The sequence below is a fragment of the Elaeis guineensis genome, chromosome 5 (genome assembly GCF_000442705.2).
Source record: "Elaeis guineensis isolate ETL-2024a chromosome 5, EG11, whole genome shotgun sequence".
In the NCBI taxonomy this organism is placed as follows: domain Eukaryota; kingdom Viridiplantae; phylum Streptophyta; class Magnoliopsida; order Arecales; family Arecaceae; genus Elaeis; species Elaeis guineensis.
Window position 1 is genome coordinate 117,707,562 of NC_025997.2, and position 7,941 is coordinate 117,715,502.

The following is a 7,941-nucleotide window of genomic DNA, read 5'->3' on the forward strand; positions in this document are numbered from 1 at the left end:
CTCCTTCCCGTCGATCTTCTGAAGGTCGACGTCACCTCGATCCACGATCTTCCGGATGAGATGGTAGCGACGCAGAATATGCTTCGTCCGCTGGTGTGCCTTTGGTTCTTTCGCCTCAGCAATGGCTCCAGAGCTGTCGCAGTAGAGCAGAACTGGACCAACAAGGGAGGGTGCTACTCCGAGCTCGGTGATGAATTTTCTCAGCCACACCGCTTCTTTGGTAGCATCTGATGCAGCAATATACTCCGCCTCGCATACTGAATCAGCCACAGTGTGCTGCTTGGAACTCTTCCAGCAGACAGCCCCACCATTAAGGGTAAAAATAAATCCTGACACACTCTTGCTATCATCGCGATCAGACTGGAAACTAGAGTCTGTAAACCCTATAAGTCTCAAGTCCGATTCACCATATATAAGCCACTGGTCCTTAGTATTTCTTAAATACTTCAGGATGGTTTTAACAACCTTCCAGTGATTCTCTCCTGGATCAGATTGGTATCTACTCACTACCCCTAGTGAGTATGCCACATCTGGTCGTGTACATATCATGGCGTACATGATAGATCCCACTGCCGAAGCATATGGAATCCTACCCATACGCTCTCTCTCTTGAGGTGTTGTCGGACAATCCCTCTTCGAGAGAGAAATTTCATGGCCTATCGGTAGATAGCCTTTCTTGAAATTTTCCATGCTGAACCTTTTCAGCATAGTATCAATGTACGTGGACTGGGATAAGCCAAGCAACTTTTTGGATCTATCCCTATAGATCCTCATCCCTAGGATGTAGGAAGCTTCTCCCAGATCCTTCATGGAGAACTGTGACGATAGCCAAATCTTTATTCCCTGTAATGCAGGGACATCATTCCCGATTAAGAGAATGTCATCCACATACAATACAAGAAATACTACTACTGGACCATTAGCCCACTTATAAATGCAGGGCTCTTCTCCGTTCTTAACGAAGCCATACGTTTTGATCGTCCTATCAAAACGTATGTTCCAACTTCGAGATGCCTGCTTAAGTCCATAAATGGACCTCTGTAGCTTGCACACCTTAGACTCATCTGTGGATGTGAACTCTTCAGGTTGTATCATATACACTTCTTCGTCCAGCTCTCTGTTTAGGAAAACTGTCTTCACATCCATCTGCCAGATTTCATAGTCCAGATGGGCAGCTATCGCAAGCATAATCCGAATGAATTTGAGCATTGCCACAGGAGAAAACGTCTCGTCATAGTCTATACCATAACGTTGACGATATCCCTTGGCAACCAGACTGGCTTTATAGGTCTCCACCTTTCCGTCTGCGCCCCTCTTCCTTTTGAAGACCCACTTACACCCTATGGGTTTTACTCCTTCGGGTGGGTCAACCAATGTCCACACATCGTTGACCTTCATGGACTCCATTTTGGATTTCATGGCCTCTAGCCATTTCTCAGAGTCAGGTCTCTGCATTGCATCCATGTAGGTGATCGGATCCTCATCGTTTTCATTAAGTTCGACAGGATCACCATCCCGGACCAAGAAATCATAGTATCTGTCCGGTTGATGTGGTACTCTACCAGACCGCCTTAAGGGTGCATAATCAATGGGCTCCGGATCTGATCTAATCAAATCCGGTTCAGGTTCAGTAACATGTGTCGGTTTTTTCACCTGTCGAACTTCGTCAAGTTCGACTTTAGAGGCAACAGTTCCTTCACTAAGGAACTCCTTTTCTAAAAAGATTGCCTTAAGGCTGACAAACACCTTTTGCTCATCAGCAAGGTAGAAATAATACCCTTTGGTCTCTTTTGGGTACCCTATAAAATTACACTTGTCAGACCTAGGTCCAAGCTTGTCTGTAATTAAACGTCTAACATAAGCCGGACACCCCCAAATCCTAAGGTGCGAGAGTACTGGCTTACGTCCTATCCATATCTCATATGGCGTTTTGGCTACAGACTTACTCGGAACTCTATTTAGAAGGTAACAAGCCGATTCGAGCGCATATCCCCAGAGGAAGATCGGCAGACCAGCAAACCCCATCATGGATCGAACCATGTCTAACAGGGTCCGATTCCTCCTTTCAGACACACCATTATGCTGTGGTGTTCCAGGAGGAGTCCACTGAGAGAGAATCCCATTCTCCCCTAGATACGTCAGAAACTCATTGGAAAGGTATTCACCTCCTCGATCAGATCGAAGAGTTTTAATACACTTCCCAGTTTGTTTTTCTACCTCATTTCGGAATAGTTTGAACATTTCAAATGATTCCGACTTATGCTTCATTAAATAGACATACCTATACCTTAATAGGTCGTCTGTGAAGGTTATGAAGTAGAAAAATCCACCTCTTGCACTTGAGCTCATGGGTCCACATACATCAGAATGTACCAGACCTAAGAGTTCACTGGCTCGCTCACCTTTTCTAGTAAAAGGTGACTTGGTCATCTTTCCAAGAAGACAGGACTCACAGGTTGGAAGTGATTCACAATCACTAACTTTAAGAATTCCTTCTTGAGCCAACCTGTTTATCCTGTTCTTATTGATATGACCTAGCCTACAGTGCCAAAGGTAGACTTCTGACACATTATCTATTCTAGAGCGTTTACCAAATTTTTGAACCACATTAACAGGCTGTGATAGTAAGTAAATTCTATTATTTAATTGTCCAACAAATATTGTAACACCATGCAAAATGATATTGCAAATATTTCTTTTTATTAAAAAATCATAACCGTACATGGCCAAAAGACCTACAGAAATAATATTTAATAAAAAACTTGGACAATAGTGACATTCACTCAGAATTACATTACGAGAATTGATTACAAGACTCATGATTCCTAAAGCTAGAACTGAAACTTTGCTTCCATCTCCAACATTCAGGAACCTCTCGCCTTCATCAAATCTCCTACTGACCTGCAGACCCTGCATCGAATTACAAATATGATAAGGGCTTCCGGTATCCAATACCCAGGCAGTAGTATCACAAATCAAAAAGTTGCAAGGAGTTATCATATAATTATCTTGCTTCTTCTTTGGCCTGTTCGGGTCCAGGGAGGCAATGTATTGAGGACAATTCCTCTTCCAATGCCCGTGCTTCTTGCAAAAGAAGCACTCCGCCTGGCTCTGGTCGTGCTTGCGCTTCTTGGTCTGACCCCGTGCTACTGTCCCAGCATGAGATTGCACCTTCTTATTTTTCTTCTTCTTGTTCTTCTTCCCCTTCCCAATGGGTTGACGACGAGAAGAAGATCCTCCCACTACATTCACCGACTCCTTATGGAGTTGGTGATCCTTCTCAAAGTTCTGCAGCAATCCCAACAATCCGTGGTAGTTTACTGCAGGCTTTGTCATTCGAAAATAAGGAATGGGAGGAAGGACTTGGGCAAGGAATTAAGGATCGCATCCTTACCAAGCTGCTCGTGCAGAGGAAAGCCCAATTTGCTTAGGCGCTCAATCATCTCGATCATGTACAGTACATGATCAGTGACTGAGGCCCCATCCCTTATTCGAGCATTGAAAATGGCACAACTAGTTTTGTGCCTTTCAACGTCGTCAGACGTGCCAAAGGAGTCGTTCAACATTTGAAGCATCTCCTGTGGCTGGGCGTTCTCAAACCTTCGGCTGAACTCGTCATTCATTGCTGCCAGCATAATACATCGAACGGTGGTGCGGTCATTGAGCCACTTCAAGTAAGTATCTCGGATCGCCTTACTAGCGTTCGGAGCTGGCTCCTCAGGTGCTGGATCCGTTACTACATAAAGGATCCGCTCATGCTCAAGGACGATTTTCAATTTTCGATACCAGCTATCGAAATTGGGTCCCATGAGCTTGTCATTATCTAATAATGACCGGAGCGACAGGGTAGTGGCCATAGCTGCTTAAAGAAAAACGAGACCTCTATTAGTACATAAATTAATACTAAAGACTTGGATTTTAGTCTAAAATTTTTCCCAATATTTTTACGAACTGGTAGCCTCATCCTTCAATTCGAGAAATTACTTTAATTCCTTAATGGGTACTAGAATCCACACAGACTACACACGAGTCCAACTTTGGTTGGTCAACCCATGTGCATCTATGGGTAGGTTCTTAACCAGTTGTTTCTCTAAACAATTTCTAGTAATTGATTTTGCCCCAGAACCTAATCAGTAGGCTTTGGCCTCCACTGAAAAGATCTGGTTAGGTCCAACCATTAACATGACTTAATTTAGTGAATCGGACCAATAAATGATCAGGCCCGACTTTGGCCGGCCAACCTAACCACCATCAGAAAGACTCAATCAAATTATCATATTATGAATAATAATTCCATTAGCCAATGAGCACCAGGCCTTTGGGCCTCCAATGATCATTGAACTAATGGACTCATTATCACTCACTTAATGGGAGGCTATGACTTAGTTATCATTATAACTTAATCATTTTAGGGACCTAATAATTTTGAGGATTTTATTAAAGAATAGTAGAGAAGAAATCATCCAGCCAATTTCAACCCTCCCACTGACTTCACCAAGTCAGATTAAAAAGGATTTAATTAAAGCTGGCATTAGGAGCACCTAAATCAGTCACACTGATTTATCTAATGACATGGGTGAGCTCTAATCACCAAGTGATCTAATCAAAATCTAACTTACCAGATAGCCAGGTAAGTGAGATCAGTGGTGGGGATTTGCCATTAACTCGTCAATGATCGAATCAATGCGAGTAGCTCCCGCTTAAGAACCACTGGTCAAAACTGCCGAACTTACCTTAGACACCAACCGGTTCATTAGTTTTAATTTTGATCAACTTAGTAAATAGGGCTCCACCGCGTAGCCATGAATTAAGTCCATCTTGGTCTAGTTAAAGACATGGACCCATTCAACTACAACTATTGAAGTTGAGTCTAGAGTATCCTTGACCTAATCTAATTCAACTTTTGATTAGATTTGACCAATTACTCCATTTAGTCTATTTTTTAAACTAACCTTAGGTCTAACCCAATTATGGACCTAATTCATCTAACCCATTGACCCACAAGTTTATGCAATTGTCTTAGGTCTTAATTCACAATTCTAGACCTACTAGACAATACTTAATTCTTTTAATTAAGTACTTGGGCTGATGGGTCAGGGTTTGGCATTTTGAAAATAATTTTTAAATTTGAAAGATTTTATTTTCTGTTCACCAAATATGTTAACTCATTTCACAAACGGGTCAGCACATTTCATAAACAGCAATTCTATTGCTCATTTCATAACAGAAAATAACTCAAAATAAATCATAAATTTTTTTTTTAAATCTAATTTAACACATTCATGATAAATTTCTTAATTAAGTCCTTTCGCTGCTTCATCGGCATGGGATATAATTGCATCGGCACCCCTACCGCCATAGGAGACCCCATCGAATGGGAAGAGAGGACCTTTAAACCCTACTTTTCTCCTATGACCGGACGGCCATGGCAACCAACCCAATTAGATTACTTGCTACTTGGATCAAGTATATCTAAATATACCAATTTCAAAATTTAAATTTTGAATTTTAAATTTTAAATTTTAAATTTTAAATTTTAAATTTTAAATTTTAAATTTGAGATTTCAACCAAATTTCAAATTTCGAATTTTCAATCTTTGAATTTTAAATTTTGAATTTTGAATTTTGAATTTCAAATTTCAAATTTCAAATTTTGAATTTCAAATTTCAAATTTTAAATTTGAGATTTCAACCAAATTTTAAATTTCAAATTTTGAATTTTGAATTTTGAATTTTGAATTTTGAATTTCAAATTTTAAATTTCGAATTTCAAATTTCAAATTTCAAATTTGAGATTTCAACCAAATTTTAAATTTCAAATTTGAAACTTCTAACAAATTTCAAATTTCAAATTTCAAATCTTTTTGAATTTTGAATTTTAAATTTTGAATTTTAAATTTAAACTTATAGATTACACTTTAATCTATGCATGCATATGTATATCATATTCTAGAACCATGCTCTGATACCATTTGAAGCGAAAAATTTAGTGCAGGGGCAAAATGGTAATTTTAAAACTTTTTCAAAATTACTATTTTACAGCAGAATTATTAATTAATCTTATTAATTAATACTAATTAACCCTACACTAGGATCTAAATATGATACAACAGCATGCATTTAAATTTGAAATTCAAATTTGAATCAGTAAACGTTTTACAGTACTGTGTTCAGAACACATCACCTTTTGCGGGTAGTCGATCACCGCAATCTGATCACCGTCGGGGGGTTCTGATCATCACATCGCAGTCACATAAATATCTGACCTCTGCGGATCGTCCACACGAAGCTCCCGTCTGATCAGCTCCTCACGAATGCTAGTTCGTGATTTCACCATTTTGATGGCAGATATTGATCGAACTCCTTCGATCGATGTGTGCCGACTTCTCGGATGCTCTGGATCATCTGCACAGTTGCTTGAGAGGCTGATGGATCTCTCTCTAAAATTTGGTGGACTCATGACACTCGTGGCACACCAATCTCACTTCCCGAACCCTAGGTAGAAACCCTAGGGTACACACCAAAAACCCTGCGCCCAATTTTCTCTCTTTTCTTTCTTTTTCTCTCGGAAGGTTTTGGACCTTCACCTTGCACAGAAGCCTTCCTCACGCCCCAAAGTTTCTCTCCTAAAATTTCTACGCACGTCCCACCTTTCTCCTCTTTTTAAAACAACGTCGAACATGTCTTATCCGCGTGAGAGGATAAAGACAAGAGGTTACACATTTGAATTCAAATCAAATTTGAATTCAAACGAAAACCAACTTATCCCTATCCTTTTGGGATAGGGATATCTTTGTGCGTGGAAAATATTTCACGAGAAACCTTTTCTCGTGTAAGTAATGTGGCGCACAAAATGGATAAGGATGAAAGGGCAAGTGATAAGTTATCCATTCAAATTCAAACATGCTTTGAATTTGAATGGCTAACTAATTATTTTATCCATCCATATGGCGCACAAATGAGGGCGTGGGGAAGGGTTTTGCATGAGAAAAATTTCACGAGAAGTTTCTTCTCGTGAATTCAAATGGGTGCAAGGAAGTTGGGTGTCGCAGGGAATTTAAAACAAGGTGGTTTGATTCAAATTGAGCCAACCTAGTTTAAAATAGGTTAAGCACAATTAGACCAGATTAAATCCAACATAATTAAGCTTAATTAGGCTCAATAAAATCCTAATCAAATCAGGAATTAACTAAACCTAACCCCTGATCAAATCAGGGACTAAACCACCTTAGCGATTAGGTTAACATTTAACCTAATCGGGTCAATCCAAACTGAATCCAATTCAATTAGACTTGATCCAAAAATAATTACTCAATCAAATTGAGTTAATTAGTGATTAAATTATTAATTAAACCTCTCATAAATATTGAGTCCAAATCCGATGGGCAATCAGGCATCAGAGACCATCGATATGAAACCCTGATCAAAGAGTTCAAATTTCAAATTCAAAATTTGAAATTCAAAATTTTGACCCCGGTACCCAAAATGTGTGGAACTCATGATTAGAGAATCCTAATTCTCAATTATAGAGTCCCAAATAGATAAGACTCATAATCAGCCATCAAATCAGAAAGGAACCTCTAATGTGTGTGAACCCGCAGGTTCGAACCTAAATCGGTAGCACAGGAACCAATTTCTGTACTAATCGAAGTGACCATCTAGCAATGGTACCCGACGATCGGATAGGTCGAATAATCACAATCGCAACATTCAAAACCTACGTGAATATGGTTACCATATAATTCATCTCTTTTGACCCCTGTGTTTAGGACGACTCAGGGTTAAACTGTCAACCCTGATGATATCATCCGAATCGTGCTCAACTCAATTAGTCCTGTGACTCCTCACTAGGACTACCCTGGCCAAGATTTTGCTAAATTGAAACACGACTGTACACAGCTCCTAAACTGGAGTGGTCAATCCCATCTTGACACACGCACC